At 47.3% G+C, this 20,834-nt stretch overlaps 1 long non-coding RNA gene across 1 annotated transcript; it reads left to right on the top strand.

Annotated features, from left to right (window-relative positions):
- Positions 1-985: 985 nt before the first annotated feature.
- Positions 986-11,202, top strand: LOC135900535 (uncharacterized). Its single transcript, XR_010563897.1, has 3 exons — positions 986-1,141; positions 5,134-5,188; positions 10,993-11,202. It is a non-coding gene; the product is annotated as an uncharacterized lncRNA (long non-coding RNA).
- Positions 11,203-20,834: the final 9,632 nt, after the last annotated feature.

Here is a 20,834-nt window from a genome sequence, read left to right as displayed (position 1 = left end):
TTGCGTCGGCGGTTACGCAAATTTGACGTCAGGTGATTGGAATAAAAACATATAGGAATAGTTTTACGTTATACGGCCCCTGCACTACGCTGTGCCTCATAATTAGAAAGTGGTTTTGACACGTAAAACGCCATAATTTGCTTTAGCATTATGGCCAATGAATTAAGGCTACATTGCATGATGATCGAGGTATCTCCTTTGATCTATTCCTATGAGAAGAGAAGAACTTCTACAAGCTACGCCTGCATGCATTCTGCTCTCTTGTAATTATTGTTTTCTTGTTTCGTTCGATGTTTCGGGTATATACTTCTTGCTCACGTTTTTCGTTTTGAGGATCAAGATATTGCTCTCCACAAAGAACAGAAGAGGGCATTGCAATGAGTTGGTTTGCTTGCTGCACTTTTATTGAGGACTTCTTGTACGTGCCGTGTGAAGAATTATATGTGTCAGCTCTGAAGTTGCTCGGTGGTGTGTTGTTTTTGATTGGTGATTCGTGTAGCAGCTTATGTGACTTGAGCTCCGGGGTAAGGCATATCCGTTTGTCCTTTTGTTGTACGTTTTCTGTAGTGGCTGTGATTAGGGTTTTGGCCTTATGTCGCGATAGCCACCAGCGTTATCCTGCACAGTGTTCGCCGCCTAATTGGAAGCCGGATGTGCGCCGTGCCATTGGACCGACAGGCGCCTACTGGGAGATACCATGTCGGCGCCACCGAGTTGCTTCTTTGTTCAGCTGGCGCAGGCTCGTCCAATAAAAGTATTATCTTTTTCAAGATTCCTTTGTGCGTTGTATGCCTGCCGCCTTTACGTCTGCCATCAGTGAGTGAAGCTAATGTCAACGAAACTTCTCAGATTTTGAGCTTCCTCAGTTGCGTAGCCTTCTTTCTCAGAACAGGTTTTAATCACTTCCTCCCGCTGCCACGGCAATGAAGCAGGAAGAAAGCACAGATGTGACGGCGAACAAAATGATTGCTTGCGTCCCCGCCAGCTCATACGGGTATAAATAGTTGACTTTCGCTCCTTCGATCTTCATTCTACAAAGTTGTAACATCGTTCTTCTGAGGGAGCTTGTGGAGCGAAACAAAATGAAGAAGACAGTGCTGTGCTTCATTTTCGTGGCAGTTGTTGTCATTTCATGCACTGAGTGAGTACAAAGTACAAGCCACTATTTAATATTGTGCAGTTCTAACCGATAATGTTATTTCATAGTATAAGAAATTTCATATATACCATATATTTCGGAACTGACCGCATGAAATCTCCCACTGCTCAATACACAATCGGTGGCCATTACCGGCGATTCGTGAGAAACTGTATAGTTACATGTAGTGCCTTTAGTAAACTGTAAAGACTTCAGATGAGTGGTGAACAAGTAAGCAGGGTGCATGCGCAGGATGCGTTGTGTTGTCACATCTTGTAAATGTACTAGATGTCTACCCTTAATGAAAACAGTTCAATCTGATATAGCTTCAGCGTATGTTCCATTTTATTTGTAAAATGGTCCACGTTGGGCTGATATACAGGCTGCCCCAGCTAAATGTGCCCAAAGATTTAAAAACGTGGACTGGCCTAGGGGGCTGCCACCAACTCAGTGGTGTTGAAAATCGTGCGGTCTAGTCTGCGATATCTTTTTCGTTTGCAAAGCGAATTAGTTAGTATGATGCATCACCCAACATTTTAAATGTTGGCTTCACCAGGAAAGTGCCAATTCGAAAGTTGTAGATCCCATTTAGAAATGGTCGACTGAAGTGTTTGCGACTAAGTGCCATTGATGAAGCATCTTGTACTTACCTTTAAAGAAAGCCTGCAATATGCCAAAAAGAGGTGATAGCGTCATTATTTCAGCGCCCCCAGACAACCTATAAAGAAACGAAATCCGCTTGTCTCTGCAGTGCTTTCTGGGACGGCGTTGGCGTTTCTGCAAGATACGTACCAGCAACTCTGGCTAGTAAGATCTGATCGCGAACGAATAGAAGAACATGACAGTTGTATTTTTCTTCACGATTAAACACTTATACGGTCAACTCGACTCAACTCAAGCCCGAGCTTTTATTTTTTGCTGCCTTGTGTGCTCGTGCTTCATTCCACAAGTGGAGGGAATCATATATTTATACCATGTCACGTCGAAGCGCGACTCACCTCCATCGCCGTCACTTGCTTTGCGCACCCGATCGCGATGTGGGACGCGAGCGAGTTTAGGAAAGACGCATGCAAACAAGAAAGATACCAATTTACACAACGGCATCTGCTCATTTTGTCTTTCTGAGAACACGAGAAGAATGCACTTTACAAGTGGGCAAAAGGCAAACATGGCCTTTGGAGCAGCGGGTGGCAATAGGAGAATCGCCTCCAAGTTATACCAGCCTTGGCACTGAGGAAGGAGGACGTTAAATAAGACAAGGCGCAGGAATTCCAGTGTAAGCGAAGACGTGGGCACAGATATCCCGGCATTCATGGCTGCGGACTCTCACGTTAGCGTTCGTAACTTAAGTGCTGATCTACAGATGTCAAAATATACTGCCTGGAGCATCATGAAGAAGGCGAAGCTTCATCCGTGTCATCTTGAACTCCACCAGAAATTAAAGGACAATAATTTCCACAGCCGATTGGGCTTCAGCAACTAGATTTTGATCTAGTGCGACGATGAGCCAGGCTTATAACATTCTGTGGACGGACGAAACAAACTTTTCCAGAAACGCGCAGCTCAATCACAATAACGCCCATTATTGGAGCGAGAATAACCCACTATGGTTGGTACAATCCAACCAACAGTACCAGTGGCTATTTTAAGGTGTGGTGCAGAATTTTCGACGGTAGGAGTATTGCTCCCGTCTTCTACGACCTGTCGCTCAACGGATAACAATGACTCGACGGAATTCAATTTTTAGTGGTCCAGTGGAGAGTTTCTGCAATGGCTTTCCCCTGAAGGGTCTTTGGGACTGATGGTTCCAGCATGATGGTGCGACCCCCACCGCACTAGTGAAGCTCGAGGCTGGTGTGACATGGCTTTCCAAGGACAGTGGACCGGGCGGCACGAACGAGGATCATGGCCTGCAAAGTCACCGGACATGAGCCCACTCGACTTCTTTCTTGTGGGGATACGTCAAAGACCGCGTATATCGAACCGACACTACCACACTAGAGGCACTAAAAAGAAGAATTGCCGAAGTTTACAGCGAAATTCCTGAAGTTATCGTCAAGAGCACAGCGGCAGAAGGTTTGGAGCTGTGTCAGTGCTGCGTCGCCTCAGAAGGAGACTTGTTTGAGCACATCTTAAGGGGGGGGGGGTAATGTGGAAAGACTAAAGTGAGGTGCCCGTCAAGACTAATTTCGAAGATTGTGTACGTACACAGCGCATGCCTTTCATGACGGATGCTACCGCTTCTGTCATGAACTTGTTGCCCCAAGACAGCAGCAATCCTGAAGAAACGGATGCCGTTGCCCCTACGTATTTTGTTTTCGGCTAATTACCGTAGCGCATGATTCGCTTTTTAGGTTTTATTTCATCAAGTTTTGCACGGTAATGACCGGGCTGTTATCTTTGCATCCAAGAAATAAAGTAATATTGTTATATTTACGCACTCACAATGTAGGCCTGGCCCGCATGCAGCTTCACAGCACGCGAAATGCGCGCGGCCGTGCCGCCCAAGTGGTGCTACATATACACTTCCCGCGCCTGGTTCTTGAGCCCATGACGGTGCACTTTGGGGGAACGGCGATGCTAGTGTCATGCGATGTGTGTTTTCGCGTGCAAAAAGGCTCCATGTAAGTCAGGCTTTGCTTCCTACAGAAGCGGCACCCGCTTGCTTTTCATGACACGCCAGCAGCTGCAGGCGCTTTCCTTGCGGCCACCGCAAACGCCAAACCCGTCCCGGACAGCGCTGCAGAGACAAGCGGATGTCGTTTCCCGATCGAACGTCTGAGAGTGCTGAAATAGCGACGCTGTCACGCGGTTGTTCTTGTATTTCGAGGGCTTTCTTTAAGGGCGGGTACAAGAAGCTCCATCAATGATACTTAGTTGCAAACCCTTCCGTTGGATACTTTTAAATGTGATCTACAACTTTCATATGGCATTCTCTGGTTTAAGTCAATATTTTAAAATAGTTATGCAGTTAGATTATATTAAGTAATTGACTTGGCAAACGAATACCGCATACTATGTTGCGTGATTCTCAACATCGCGGAGTTCGTTTGTGTCCACGAGCACACTCGGTCATTAATAAAACATTGGTTACATTTAGCTGGGAAATCCTGTATACTGACGAATGACTAGTATGAAGGTGCTAATGTAATATGGTACGATCACGCTGGTAATAATAAGGTATTTCCCCATTACATTTGAGGGCGCCTCTTGACAATTTCTAGTTTCCTACCACTGAGTACTGCCATCTCGTTTGAGCTCTGTCGTTTATGGGGTGTACAATCTGGAGTGCAATGATCAGTCCATGTGTGTCTGCTTGTTCAGGTTGCTAACAAATTTGCGTTATTGTCCTAATGAAATGTAAGTATTAGGGCTGGAAGTTATAATGATGTTATCTAGCGTCTTACGCCGAACTGGGTTCGAATCCCGGGGCTGCCGGAAACCCGGCTATTAATTATAAGGGATGGAGATGTACCATGGCCTGGCGCTCTATAGTTTATATGTGTCCTCACCTCGAAAAAGGGCCCTATAGAGATTTGAGAGGGTGTCTAGTCACCCCCGGACCCCACACCGCAGCGTGGGTAAAATAGTCGACCGTACGCCGCTGCTGTGGCAGGCAGGCTAGTGCTGCCCCTGTGTGCCTGCAGGTAAAATAGGTACAAGCGCTCTCCCAGCCTGGTTCTCGGCAACTACGGGAGCTACAGACGATTGGAAGGACACTAACCTACCCGGAAGTTGGCGTCATCGAACAACCAGACTTCTTTTTTGAACAGTCTTGGTGGTTTGCTTGTTTTGGTTCTCGCACATCAGGCATAGTGGTCGGAAACCTGTCCCAAGCTTGTTGTCTCACTTTCATTTGTGGAAACGATGAATGCAAGCCTAAGTAAACAATTCAAGAAAGCGTTTCAATGTGTGCCCCATCGTCGCTGCACTTTACACCTCACACGATCTCTTTATTTTGCACCTATTTTAATCCTCTCTTGTGTTTTTTTCAGGGCGTCAATATGGAGTTTTCCTGGAGTTGAAAATCACGCTAGATGCCTCGCCCAGGTAATACTAACATTATAACAATAAATTGCTAGCGGATATGAAAACTACAACAAAGAAAAGAAGAAACCTGAAAAATTCAATGTTGCAAAAAAAGAAGAAAAAAATTGTTATTTTCCATTTCTGATTGCACGGCGCCCAACCAAATTGTGGGCACCTTTGACAGGATGCAGAAGCGAAAGAATGAAGAATATTATCCTCGTGAAAACATACTGCCAGCAGTATTTTAAGAGAAGCTTTAAAGTACTGAAACTTCAACACATTAACCGTTGCAAAAGCACTTTTGTAGTACATGTGAGAGAAGCTTCAGGCATACTTGCGGAAGTCTTATTATACGAGACTGGTACGAAAAATAAGTGCAAAAAAATGTATGCGTCTGAAGTTCTAAGCCTTCCTGTCAGGCTGCTACAATTTTCCATGCCGTCTTTATAAGTGGGTACCTGTGTTGTATAAAATATAACAGCGTTTCTTCGTACCACGTGTCAAGGGCATTATATCAGAGAGCACTACAATATAAATGAAGCAACATAATTAGTGAGAATGGTGCGGATAAGTGGTTATGTTAAAGTAAAACCTTGCTTATTGTTCTTAGCTGTGATATTTTCTACATGCCAATGCCACTGTAGTTTCTCCCACGTTATTGAGCATGTCCTACGTACACACATCACATTCATTTCACTACAATGAACGATTTCATAAAACAGATATATGAAAGTAGCCTTTATTTTTTAGACATTGTTGCGCCGAATGCAGCAAGCACTGGCGTTAACCGTTTTAGATAAAAATACAGTAACCGTTCTAAAACCGTTTACAAACGAGGTATTATTTGTATGTTGCTGGCATAAATGTTTCTGGATATATGCCTGCTGTATGCGCAGTACTTAATTAGATTTGTGTGATTTTAAATGTTCACTTGATTACAGTGAGTGAGCGGCCGTGTCAGCTAAGACCGCCTGACAGTAACGTAGAGCTCAGAAGTCAAAATCAGGCTAGAGTTATTTTATTTATTTCAAAATACTGCCGGCCAGAATTTGGCCCAAGCAGGAGGGGTGACATCATACAAGATTACAAGTTATCCAAACAGGAATATCAACAGTAGCAAACAACACGCCTGGTGAGCAACATATGAAAACACAGATTATTAAAGTGGCGTTCCAGTGAAGGCAAACGGTCGTTAGATTCAAATACATGTATCGAATGGTAAATCATCTGACTGTTCTATAGATAACAGAAAACGACAACTGTGTGTATGACTTCAAGCCTGCAAGATATAGAGCTAATGAGTGACTGTGGCTTTGACGAGTTCGTTAATTCCTAGGAGGCTGCGGATATTCGGGGTTGTTACCTTAATTATACCTAATGAAATAATATAAAGAAATGCAAGACGACCAACCTTACGTTGTACTTCCATTGCCTGGATATTATTTGTTTGCAATAAATGAGATGGCCAGTCCTCTCTTCTGTGCTTCCCGAAAATGAATCTAGCCCCGTTTGTATTAACGCCCTCATGCCTAATGACTTATTGCTTAGTGGGCGTTTCCCGCACTGTGGAAGCGTATTCCAGCTTGCTTCTTACGCATGCATCAAATACGAGAAGTTTAATACTTGCTTGGGCTCGTTTGAGTTTTTATTTAAATACCATAACTTACGGTGGTCACACAAACGTCAGATATGTGTATAGACCAGCTTAAGCAATTGGTAATGATCACGTCGAGATGTTGGCATTTTGGAACTCCTGAAATAGAGCTACTTTGTAGGTGATAGGAAAAAAACACTGGGAGCTTTCTTTCCCACTATACGCATAAGCGAAGTATTTTTTTCATTGTTAGGGCACACGTCGTAACGCTTGCACCACTCTTCAGTAGTGGAAACAGCACTCTGCAATGAGTCACGGTTGCTTGGTGACGAGATTTTTCATGCGAAGCACATTACGAGAGCTCAACCCAGCTCCTCAGGCGCGGCGGTGTCGCCTTCAATACCATGTGACACCGTGACGTCACGACAGAGGAGAAACGGGGCTCCAACTCGCGCCGCCGCTCGCGGCGTCGCGGCGGTATATAAGCAGCTGCGCTTGCCTCTGATAGACACTCACGAGGTGAGATGCCTCCTGGAGACAGAGCTGCTCGTTGGAATGAGAAGCTAAGGTTGCGGCGTTCTACAGAGACTGATTTTCTAGATGGCTTTGGCTCAACTCTTGCAAGATGGGCTGGGTGGGAATCGAACCAGGGTCTCCGGAGTGTGAGACGGAGACGCTACCACTGAGCCACGAGTACGATGCTTCAAAGCGGTACAAAAGCGCCTCTAGTGAATGCGGTGTTGCCTTAGAAACGAGCTGTTTCTAAGGCTCAGGCGTGCGTCGCTTGCTCAGGCGCACATTTCGTTGCCGCGCCCAACGCTGCGTTGCTCGACGCTCACCGCGTCCAATGTGGGGCGCGTAGTCGCTGCGCCGTAGCCCATTGTCTTACACCCCTTGGCGGGTTGACGGGAACGCTATCGCGTTCCACTCTTGAAGGCGAAGCAGAGTAACGCATGAGTTGTTTCTTCGTCTAGCCGAACCAAATATAGCCAAGCAACAGCAGTTCACCAGGCTAAACAGTGGTTCAACAACTAAAATAAAGGCTAGTATGCTTCGCATCCTGGGCTTAACCTTAGCTAAGCCACAGCCATTTTTTTAATATAATGCAGTAGTTATCGAATGTTTTCATTGTCTCATCATCAGGAACTGCTGACACAATATCATCTCTGTAAATAGAGAACAATAAAAGGCCCAGCACGCTTCCTTGAGGGACACCCCGATGACGAAGAGCCTATTTATACTTACTGCTGGCTATTGAAAAGGCACACTCAAATCCATCGAATAATATTACCTACGATCTATTCGAAGAAGATGATGTTGGCACTTGCATTTAGTGAGTGAGCCCATAAGCGGCCTCTGGCTGAGGACGACGATGTGCCTTGCTTGGTGTTGGCTGGCTTCCAGGTTGGCCAGTGCTTACTACCCCTTGTAGACACACGTGTAAATAGTTTACCTACTGTGATTCCGCGCAACAATATCAGAGGCGATGCCTGTGCGTTCTAACTTTAGGAGCAGCTTTTCGTCAGGTACTTTGTCGAATGCAGAAATATTTACCACAAGAAATAAAAACAAATCTAGTGTGAACAATCTGTATACCGCGTCACCTATTTTAATGGTAACAGCTTTTTAAGGAATAATATTTAAAAGACATGGTGATGCTTTCTTTCTTCACTATTTGTGCCTTCAACATGGCGGAACTGAACGGGCGAGTGGCCGCCGCTGTTCGCAGTAAAAAGAAAACAACGCATGGCTCACGATGGGATCTAAGCTGTGCCGTCGAGCGCAGCAGTCCGGTGCTCTAACCATTACGCCGCACTCACGCGCATGGTTGCCTTGTTCCAAAGCCAGCCAGCTGTTTGAAACGCTCGGCACGTGTAGCTTTTGTTTTACCGTCTCCATGCCACACACAAAGAAGCTGGCTACCGCTCAGGAGTTTGAAGAACGCATCCGCCGCCGCTAGGGGGCGGAGCCGGCGGAGTTCTGCCCCACTCGCTTAGAGCAAATGCATGCGACCAACCTCCAATTGGTTTGAACGAAGTAATATCATATTATTCATCATAACATATAAAGCACATTCGTCATCATTCAAACGGCCATCACAAGAAATAATCTTAATCGTATTACCGTGGCCAATCACCTTCAAAGCACGGGTGTGCCACCAATTTTTAACCGGCTTGCTACCCGCCGTGGGGGCGTAGTGACTATGGCGTTGCGCTACTAGCCCGAGGGCCCTGGTTCGGATCCCGGCTGCGGCGGCCGCGTTTCAATGGAAGTGTAATGAAGAAAACGCCCGCGTATACTGAATCGGGGCACGTTAAAGAACCCCAGTTGTTCAAAACTAATCCGAAATCCCTCACTACGGCTTGCCTCATAATTCAACCGTCGTTTTGGCAAGTAGAACCCGAGAGTTTAATTTTTTTAAAGCGTTCAGATTTCATTGGGAACTAACCACCAATGATTTTGAGTGTGTAAACGTTTTCCTAGGCGAATCCCAAGGACTTTGCGGTCTAACACAGCAGTAAAAGCCCCATGGTGCTACCGTACTACCGTGTGGTGATACCATTGTTGTCAGTGATACGAGAGCCATTACAGCACGGTGGCAGAGGTGGTACCGTGCGGTAATGTAAGGTGGCCCAGTGGTAAGGGCAGCATTGTCGCGTTTCTCCCTCTAAAAAACTGTCGTTTTTAGAAGCTTTCGATGAAACGCTGCGCCTACCGTCGAAGCGCAGACGCTCTTGTTTCGGACGCTGTGTGGCTGCAAGCGGTGCCAGACGCTGCATGGGATTCACGTCGGACGCTTGAGGAAGTGGTGCTAGAAATACGGGTTGGCTCTCGCGTACGGGTAAGGCAAGGTGCACGCAGCGCAAAATGGTGCCACCAATAATCATCTCCCAAAGCACGCTAACCACATTCCTGGATATCAAGCGGGTTGGGTTCTCAAACGTTTTTTTTTTGTCTACAAGAACTAAACAACGGATGAAGTTTTGAAAATTGCATAAATTCGTTCAGCCATGCTTAGAAGACGAGTAGTAGAGAAAACATACTCGCATCGGTAAATCTCATTAAAAAGTATATATCCATTAGAAGAGATCATCCGAAATATTCTTAAATTTCCGTGCTTATAAATTCTTAGGTTATAGCTCTTGTGTGCTCCGTTTTTTCACTAATTTCCGTATTTCTTGCACATTCTCTTTGCTAGGTGTAGGACTTTCCATATTGCCTGATTTATTTTGTGCAGGCTGACCTTCACGACAATGTTTTGCTTGCCTGTTATGACGTTTATCTGATCAGCATGAGGTGGTTACTACACTAGAGGATTTCTTCTTTGGATCGAGTCCAAGAACACCCATACAATGACATTTCTATGGCAGTTGGTAGCCCCGCAAATGGTCGAAATTAACTCCTTCTCTCCAACTACGGTTTTTCACCCTACCACCTGTGTAATTCAAAGAAGAAAAGTCCTACAAGCATTCAAATGCACATTCGTAAAAATAATTGTTTTTTGAAAGTGTCGGTGTGCTGGTTACGTTAACGGTTTATTTATTTATTTACAAAATACTGCAGGCTCATGCGGGCCCAAGCAAGACTGGTAAAATTTCAAAAAAAATATGTACACATGCGTTCAGAAGAAAGCAAACAAAACGCTCACATTTGTGTTGCAAAATTAGCAGATGAAAAATTGATCAGATCAATTGAGTCACTGCTGTTTAACAATGATAATGGTAGTGCGTTCCATCCTTCAATAGTACGGGGGAAAACGGAAAAGTTGAGAGCATTAGTTCTTGTTTCATAGGGAGTTAAGCATTCAGAGTGGTGATGTGTGGTTTGTCTTGTGGTTGGGCATATGGAGCAGGATGGATCGAGAGTTTGTTATTTTTGAGTGGAAAAATAAATTTATTTTAAGGAATTTACGTGGCTTGCGTGGCGTCCCAAAGGTACACTGCTGCTATGACAGACGTCGTAATCGAAAGTTCTGGAATAATCTTGACCTCGCGGGCCTAAATCAAAGTACACAACTATGACAACTTTATAAATTATGCTCCCATCAAAGTGCGGCGACCACGGCAGGAATAGAAGCCGGAGCCTCGTTTTGAGGAGGAGAATGCCGTATTCTCTGAGTTTTTTTTTTATTACGCTGACGAACCTTCTTCGTTAAGTAACTGATCATGGCACTTGTTCGTCATTGTTTCACCGGTTGTCTCGATCTGTTTCTCTCCGTTTTGTGTAACAGTGCAACCCTGTGGGAAATGGAACCCAGTGCGGCGAGGGATGCACGTGCCGTCACAAGGTGGACCAACCGGAACATATTGGAACGTGCTTGGTGACTGAAATCGAACCACCGGCGATATACGAGTGATTTCTTTCTTTCTGAACAAAAAAAAAAGATATGCTCAGTTCGCAAGATGGATGGCAGTAAAGGTACCTTTGTGGACGCTCTAAACATGTCTTCTGTTTTATTGTTGGCGCTACACTGCGAGGACAGGCCAACGCTGTGTGGGATCCATCTAAAGGGCACCATGACAATGCCGCGGCAAGGGACAGCAAGTGAAAGGAAAGCGCTGCACACACTGCAGGAGATTTCTGCATCCGGTTGAAGGGCAACTTCGGCGTTTTTCCAACCATATTACTGGGAAGTACCGAGTTCGCAGCGTTAAAGAAAGGAAACGCGGGCAAGACAGATGACGACTATTGTGGTGGGAAGAGATCAGCCCCAAAGGGTGTAATATTTTTAAAGAGTAATTGTTTAAAAATTATGTCATGTCACGTGACTCTCTTTCACGTGGTATGAAGTACTCGAAGTGCGTACCATCGCAAACCTTGTTCTAAGTCCGATGGTTTGATGTCCACGTCAGTATGATTGCAAATCACGCATGGGCCAGCGAAATATACGTGAGGTCACGGGACAGCGTCTCCCACGTGATTTGACGTTCGCTACGTGTGTACCATCACACAGCTCTTCAGAATCCCGTTCGTTTTACAGCCATCTCATTGCGTTTGTGAATCACATGTGGGCTTGCGAAAGTTACGAGTTACGCAAGGTCACGTGACACCCTTTACCCTGTTGTCTAGCACACCTTTCGTGGGTACTATCACAGAGCTCCTTCGAAGTTCGATCGTTTGACATCCATGTCAATGTGGTTGAGAATTAGGAATATGCTGGCGAATGTTGCGTCAGATTCCGTAACACCGTCTTCCATGTGATCTCAGATGCGTGTCGTGTTTATAATCGCAGAGATTGTTTGAAGCTCGTTCATTTGATATCCATCTAATTGTGTCCTGTAGAAAACAAAATGATGAGAGGTCACGTGACGCACCCTTCAGTCTGTTTTTATCAGCTTCAGAAATCATCGGTTTGTTCCCGTTGTTTCAATGCATGTTAGCAAAGCCATCAAATAGCTACGTTTTACATGACCTGTTTATGGCAGCAATGTCCATAACAGTGCATTATATAGAACATGTCATCATCATCATCACCACCACCACCACCACCACCACCACCACCACCACCACCACCACCACCACCACCACCACCACCACCATCATCATCATCATCATCATCATCATCATCATCATCAGCCTGGTAACGCCCACTGCAGGGCAAAGGCTTCTCCCATACTGCTCCAACTACCCCGGTCATGTACTAATTGTGGCCATGTTGTCCCTGCAAACTTCTTAATCTCATCCGCCCACCTAACTTTCTGCCGCCCTCTGCTACGCTTCCCTTCCCTTGGAATCCATTCCGTAACTCTTAATGACCATCGGTTATCTTCCCTCCTCGTGACGTGTCCTGCCCATGCCCATTTCGTTTTCTTGATTTCAACTAAGATATCATTAACTCGCCTTTGTTCCCTGACCCAATCTGCCCTTTTCTTATCCCTTAACGTTACATCTATCATTGTTCTTTCCATAGCTCGTTGCGTCGTCCTCAATTTAAGTAGAACCCTTTTCGTAAGCCTCCAGGTTTCTGCCCCGTACGTGAGTGCTGGTAAGACACAGCTGTTATAAACTTTTCTCTTGAGGGATAATGGCAATCTGCTGTTCATGATCTGAGAATGCCTGCCAAACGCACACCAGCCCATTCTTATTCTTCTGATTATTTCAGTCTCATGATCCGGATCCGCAGTCACTACCTGTCCTAAGTAGATGTATTCCCTTACCACTTCCAGTGCCTCACTAAATATCGTAAACTGCTGTTCTCTTCCTAGACTGTTAAACATTACTTTAGTTTTCTGCAGATTAATTTTTAGACCCACGCTTAGGCTTTGCCTGTCCAGGTCAGTGAGCATGCATTGCAGTTGGTCGCCGGAGTTACTAAGCAAGGCAATATCATCAGCGAATCGCCAGTTACTAAGGTATTCTCCATTAACTCTTATCCCCAGTTATTCCCAATCCAGGTCTCTGAATACCTCCTGTAAACACGCTGTGAATAGCATTGGAGAGATCGTATCTCCCTGTCTGACGCCTTTTTTATTGGGGTTTTGTTGCTTTCTTTGTGGAGGATTACGGTGGCTGTGGAGCCGCTATAGATATCTTTCAGTATTTTTACATACGGCTCGTCTACACCCTGATTCCGCAATGCCTCCATGACTGCTGAGGTTTCGACTGAATCAAACGCTTTCTCGTAATCAATGAAAGCTATATATAAAGGTTGGTTATATTCCGCACATTTTTCTATCACCTCATTGATAGTGTGAATATGGTCTATTGTTGAGTAGCCTTTACGGAATCCTGCCTGGTCCTTTGGTTTACTAAATTTCTAAGGTGTTCCTGATTCTATTTGCAATTACCTTAGTAAAGGGAAGCGTAGCAGGGGGCGGCAGAAAGTTAGGTGGGCGGATGAGATTAAGAAGTTTGCAGGGACGACATGGCCACAATTAGTACATGACCTGGGTTGTTGGAGAAGTATGAGATAGGCCTTTGCCCTGCAGTGGGCGTAACCAGGCTGATGATGATTACCTGTTCTGCAGCTTAATCTGGAATCCCTCTATTTTCCCTCTTACCCCTAACTAATTGATCGGCTTCTTATGCTAGAGTTTCTCAGTTCCTTCCATAAGTCTAGGCTAATTCGAATTCTTTCCATTGTATGGTTACTGCAGCGCACTTTGCCGAGCACGTCCACATCTTGTATGATGCCAGGGTTAGCGCAGAGTATGAAGACTATTTCATTTCTTGTCTCGCCATTTGGACTCCCTCACGTCCACTTTCGCCTATCCCGCTTGTGGAAGTAAGTGTTCATTATCCGCATATTATTCCGTTCTTCAAACTCTACTAATAACTCTCCCCTGCTATTCCTAGACCCTATGCCATATTGCCCCACTGACTTGTCTCCAGCCTGCTTCTTGCCTACCCTGGCATTGATGTCGTCTATCAGTATAGTGTATCTTGTTTTGACTTTACCCATCACCGATTCCACGGCTGCATGCATCTTATTATGGATTAAATTCACTGACGTTAGGATTAAAATATGTGGTGCCTAGATAAATTGTTTGGCGCTGAGATTAAATGTGTGGCAGTTGAATTAAGTTCACTGGCGCTTGCACTAATATAGCTGGCACTTGCATTAATCTGGGCGGGAATATCTAGTAGATTCGAATATCTGGCAAACCCGTTACTTAAGCCGGATATCCTCAACATCCGTTTCTTAAGATCCGTATACCCGAATAAGTGGTTTTCGAGACCGGATTCACTTCCCTCCGGTTCAACTGGTTAGACGGTTTGGCGCATATAGTGAAGCACTAGTAGCTACCACTTTTCGAAGAAACTCTTTGACGCCGACTCGGAGCACAAGGTATGTGCCTCTCGGTACTTGGTGGTCTCTGTGGCTATGAGCAATGTGAACCCGTAGGTCTTGACTCGCCTTTGACGAGAGCAGATAGGAGACGTCAGCGATGTCTTCAGACAAGGTTTAATTTGTCGAACGCTAGCCAGTGCTGGCGCGTGCCGAGCGCAGCACCCACGCTCGCGAGGGTGCGAGCGTTTGCTATTTTATTCACGCGACGGCAATGCAACTGACATCTTCAATGAACCTCTTCGAACCATCAGGTATGTGCCCGTAGCTGTGTGCCGCTCTTCAGTGATCGTCTCTGACGCCAACTTGGGTAACTTGCTATGTGCCACAGGAAATGTGACACTCTGAAAACGTTGGAAAACACGGGGAAGGCGGGAGACGGAAATTAAAGACGACGAGCAAAACGAGAACAAGGTGAAAGGAGAAGCCAACGTTTCGACAAGTGGACTTGTCTTCTTCAAGGCGGCATGTGCTTTCCTCTGAAAGCAGGAGCCAAGGTTTCGACAAGAAGAACCCCACCTATATAAACTGTGGCGAGGAAAGCATAGGTCGCCTTGAAGAAGACAAGTCCACTTGTCGAAACGTAGGCTCCTGCATTCACCTTGTTTTCGTTTTGCGCTTCACTCTGAAAACTTCAAGACGCTTAAGCTTCGCCTTTAAGAGTAGAATGCAAGAGCATTAAAGGGTTCCATACTGCTTCCCTCACTTCCTGGCAAATGCAGCTCATGTAAGTGTAATATTTACCGGGAAGGCTTGCAGTAAACAGTATGCACGAAGACGAGATTTATCGTTCTTTTTAAGGCAAAAGTCTTAGACAGCTCAAGGGACGAAAAATCCGATGTCCGGCGTTATGCCGTCTCGCGTTGTGGCACCAAAATTTGTGGCCCCAACATTCATAGGGAGTCGAGCAAACAACCATTGGTGGGAGTCGAACCTTTACCCTTTGGCGGGAGTCGAGCCCACGATCTTTGCTAAGGTGAAATTGATTAAGGCACTCGAACCCGTGGCACAACATGAAGATATGGGCGAACCGGTCATATCTTTAAGTAGGATTCCAATTGATATCGGAATGTGCATAGTCGAATTTAGTACCATTTGTGTTTATCAAGGCACCTTTAATTAAGGTGCAGTTAATTAAGGCACTCGAACTCACGACCTTTGGTGAGAACAAACAAGTAATAATAAGTAACAACGCATTGGAATGAAAACGCCAAATAATGTAATGAGTGTCTTGTGACCGTGCAGGCTTTCGCCTTCAATCTCTTAAGCGTATACTAAAGTCATGTGACTTCTTTTTATTAAGGCGAAAGCTTTAGTTTAGCTTATGGGTGCAAAAATTGGAAGTCCGCAGTTATCGCCCCAAAATTCATGGCACCAAAATTCATAGCGAGTCGTACCCTCGAGCTTTGGTTGAAGTGGAGCCCATGACTTTTGGTGTTAATTAGGGTGAATTGGGTAATAAATTTCTCTATAAGAAAGCGTGAAGCCGAGACGAAGACGCGTCAGAACTTCCTATGGTGTTAATTAGGGCAGAGTTGGTTTAGACACTTTGAACCCACGATCTTTGGTGGAAGAAAGCAAGTAATGAGAAGTAGCAACACACTACAATGAAAATGTCAAGTAACGTAATGAATGTCTCGTGAGCACGCAGCCTTTCGTATTCATCGTCTTTAGCGTATGCTGAAGTGACTGCCAACACCTTAGAGAGCGGCGCCTCCAATGCACTGGGTATTTGCCGCTCTTGAATGGGTATCTCGCTAATTTTGGTCACTGAGCATGTTCCAGTGGGTGTGCGGCCAGCGAGGAAACAGCTCTAATCGTTTGCAGCCTTAGGCGCGCCACGCCTTCGTCTGGGAGGCAACGCGCGGACATCTGGGCAGCGCCACCATGTGGCACAGTGTGTCCGGAAAGAAACGCGACAGAGATTAGTTGTCGCATTGCGGGTTTCTCCGCGTTTGAGCGCACGGGCGTGCGCCATGCATTTCGGAGGTCACGACCATAATTCGAGATGGCTTAGCTAGATGGCGCCGAGTGTTAGAGAAGCGCGGAACAAGATCCGCTGCAGTACTGGGTGTTAATACGCTGTGTCGCTAGTTTGATTCAATGCTAAACGCACTGCTCTCGACAGTCATCGTGATGGTAGTTCTGCCGATTATGTTCATGAACGAATGCTGGAAGACGGGCGCCATCCCGGAAGAGTGGAAGACGTCCACGATCGTCTTTATACCAAAACCAGGCAAACCACTCAATGCGGACAACCTCAGGCCGATTTCACTGACATCATGCGTCGGCAAACTGATGGAGCACGTGGTCCTAGACCGTCTCAATGAACACGTAGAAGATGGGGACGAGTTACCCCACTCTATGTTTGGTTTCAGGCCACACCTGTCCTCCCAAGATGTGCTCCTTCAGGTAAAAAGGCAGGTGATGCAACCCGAAAGTCCGGCGGACGCTCGCCGATTCCGGTGCCTCCTGGGCCTCGACCTGAAGAAGGCCTTCGACAATGTCGCCCACGCAGCGGTGCTCGAGGGCCTGACCCAACTGGGTGTCGGAAACCGTGCGTACCAATACGTCCGAGACTTTCTCACCGACCGGAAGTGCCGGATCAAAGTCGGCGAACATGAAACTGAATTTATAGAGCTGGGGAGCCGAGGCACGCCGCAGGGATCAGTCATCTCCCCTTTTCTCTTTAACGCGGCGATGCGCGGGCTCCCGGAACTGCTGTGCTCTATCCCTGGGCTTCACCACAGCCTTTACGCTGACGACGTGATGTTGTGGGCAGCGGCGGATGATCCACAAGCTCTTCAAGAGATCATGCAACGCGGCATCGACGTCGTACAAGCTTATGCGGAGTCAAGGGGCCTGACGTGCTCACCGGAAAAATCCGAATACCTCCTGATCAAGCCCAGCAGAAGTAGCTGTCCCAGGGGATTACCACGGAGAAGGCGCTTCCTTGAGCTTAAAGTCGGAGAACTTACCATCCCGGAGCGCCCCAGTATCAAAATATTGGGGCTAGACTTTCAGAACACGCTGCGCTGCGGGCTCATGTTAAAGAAACTCCAGAGGGCGACCAACTACACACTACAGCTCATTCGCCGGGTGGCTAATCGGCACCACGGCATGGGCGAGGGCGATCTGCTTCGACTTGTGCAGGCATACATAACCAGCAGAACCATGTACTCGACACCATATGTCAAACTCGCAGTCACAGATTTAGCCAAATTAAACACCATGATCCGACGAAGCACAAAGGCAGCCTTGGGCCTTCCGGACCACGCGGCCACCGCAAGGCTAGAGGCCTTAGGCATGCATAACACGATCGAGGAGCTCTTGGACGCTCGCCACACAGCCCAAGTCCGTCGTCTCTCGCTAACCCCGGCTGGCCGCACAGTCCTCCGGAAGCTCAGTCTCGAGGCTATCCCCGAAATTACAGAGTACGTTACGATTCCGCGAAAGGTGAGGGGGCATATTTATGCCCCACCTCTACCCCGCAACATGGACCCCGAGTTCCATCAGGGCCGTCGGCAGGCCCGTAGTGAAGCCATTTGGCGACGCTATGGCTCGCAAGATGGAGTTGTCTACACAGACGCAGCCAGACACCCTCGCGGCGACCTCATGACTGCGGTAGTAGCTGATCACAACGGAGGACTGCTAGAACATACAGCAATCACGGCTGGCCGAGTGGTGGAAGCGGAGGAAACCGCGATTGCCATGGCCATGCATGCGGACGCAAATACCGTCATCAGCGACAGCAAGCAGGCCATCGGCAATTTCGTCCGTGGTAGAATTTGCAAACAGGCGTACCATGTCCTCACACGACGCCCCCTAAGCGGCTTGAAAACCCTCGTGTGGACCCCCGCTCACGCGGCTGTGCCCGGCAACGCGTCGGCTCACAGTTTGGCTCGAGATCTCGCGCGCCGAGCCTCGTCCGCGGATGCGGACGGCGTGAATGAGGAGGAGACACACGAGGAACCCTGCGAGACTTATTATGAAATAGCCCATCGGTATCGCTTGAGGCGTCGCGCGCTCCCACCACCGGCCAAGCAACTCGACAAAACGCAAGCGGTCGCGTTTCGGCGACTTCAGACAAATACATACCCACACCCAAAATACATTAACAAAATCACAGGGGGCAGGGAAAGCGACAAATGTAGGCTCTGTTCAGAAACAGGAACACTCACACACATAATGTGGGAATGCACCTCGCTCCCGTTCTCTCATCCACCCGTCAGCAGCGAGACTGACTGGACAGCCTGGCTCAGTTCCGGGGACGTCGACCGGCAATTGGAACTGGTGGACTGGGCGGAAAAGGCCAAGCAGGCCCAGGGCCTTACTTGAGCCCTAACGCTCAGCCACGTCCCTCATTACCCTTCCCCCTTTCAATAAAGTTTATCACCACCACCACCAGAGCGCACCTACTAGGCATCCGTTCCTGGGTCGAGTGCCGCAGTCTCTCGGCCTAACCGCGCGAATGCGCTCGTGTCGCTGCTCTTGCCTTGGTCGTCGTCGTCTTCCGCAGCTGGCTCCGATGTCTCTGATCGTGCTGGCGTTGCCATACTACCCCTCCCTCTGCGAGGGCGCCGACGGCACTGGCCTGCCAGTCGGTGCGGTGGTTTCGGTCTCAAATTCTTTTTTTCCATATATGGCGAAAAAAAAACACGTATGCAGCTTCGCTAAAATTTCGCGTTAGGGAGCATCATAATCATCGCACATGTTTCATCTTTCAGTTCATTCTATACAGCACTTTTACTTTTGCAGCACAGTTTACAGAAGACTGACAGATAAACAACACGTTCTTATTTCTCCTATATCCTTAAGTAAATAGTCACGACACATGATATCGCTGCGCTGTTGTCCGTGTCGCCGATGGCGGAACCACCCCTGTAATTGGTATGTGTACCGCCCGCGTCTCCTTCGCCGATCGCTCAACAATCGTGCTATTCACAGTCATCGCTCACTGTCCTTACGACATCATCCTCGGCTTAGACTTCCTCTCCGCACATTCTGCTCTCATCGATTGTTCCGACAGTATGCTCCGCCTCGACCTGCCTGTTCTGGTTCCCACTGAACAACACCCTACTCAGACTGGGATACATAGCGCAAAAAATTACACAGGGACAAGCAGAACACAGGACGAGCGCTAACTCAGCACGGAAAATCTTGCACAACCTTCTGCCATGGTTAAAAGACGGAGGGAACCCCCCAAGCATAGCCAGAATTGCAGGAGGTAAAATCCTGGACCGAACGCAGAACGAGAGGGCACGAGCTTGAACCTCGGCATAGGCCGCACGAGTAACCAAAGAACAAAGATCAGGAGGAACAGCATAGGGAAGGCCCAAGGTACTAGAAATGCACTTTAGCAGGGAAGAAGTTTGGGCGTGTCCCTGTGTAATTTTTTGCGCTATGTATCCCAGTCTGAATGCATACCACCAACACGCCCAAACTTCTTCCCTGCTAAAACACCCTACTCACCTCAGTTCCGGCGACTTCGTTCGCTTGCCGCCTTCGGCACTGACTTACGTTGAGTTCATGTCATCCCCACCAGTCCCCGATGGTCACTACATCACGGTTCCTATGCAAGACGTCCTCCTTACACTCGGCATCACAGTACCTGATACAGTTTTATCTATTACGACGAATTGCGTCGGCCTGCCAGTGGTCAATTTTGGCTTGACGACACAAGTGCTGCCACACGGGGTGTCTCTGGCCCAACTTTGCTCATTCGAGGATCACTCTATAGCATCAATTTCAGTAGACGACCATTCAGCCGATCCTCCTCTACCATCGCAGTCGGCAACTTGTACCATCGCCAACTTGCAGAAAATGATTGCACCCGACATGCCTTCCGAGCACGCTCGTGTGCTCTACCGCGTGCTGATTTCCTACCAAGATATTTTTGACTTTAACGATCGTCCTTTGGCCCAAACAACAGCTGTCAAACATCGCATTAATACCGGTGATGCCCCTCCTATTCATCGCCGCCCGTATCGAGTATCACCGGTTGAGCGTCAAGTTATTCACACCGAAGTTCGCAAAATGCTTGCCAAGAACATTATTGGACCGTCATGTAGTCCATGGGCGTCACCTGTTGTGCTGGTAAAAAAGAAGGACGGCTCATGGCGCTTTAGCGTGGATTATTGTCACCTTAACAGGGTTACCAAAAAGGACATGTATCCTCTACCTCGGATTGATGACGCCCTTGACTGCCTCCACGGTGCTCGCTATTTCTCCTCTATTGACCTTCGCTCCGGCTATCGGCAGATTGCCGTGGACGATCTTGACCG

The sequence above is a fragment of the Dermacentor albipictus genome, chromosome 5 (genome assembly GCF_038994185.2).
Source record: "Dermacentor albipictus isolate Rhodes 1998 colony chromosome 5, USDA_Dalb.pri_finalv2, whole genome shotgun sequence".
Taxonomy (NCBI): Eukaryota; Metazoa; Arthropoda; class Arachnida; order Ixodida; family Ixodidae; genus Dermacentor; species Dermacentor albipictus.
Note: the sequence above shows the minus strand (reverse complement) of the source record. Positions and strands in the feature narration are given on the sequence as shown.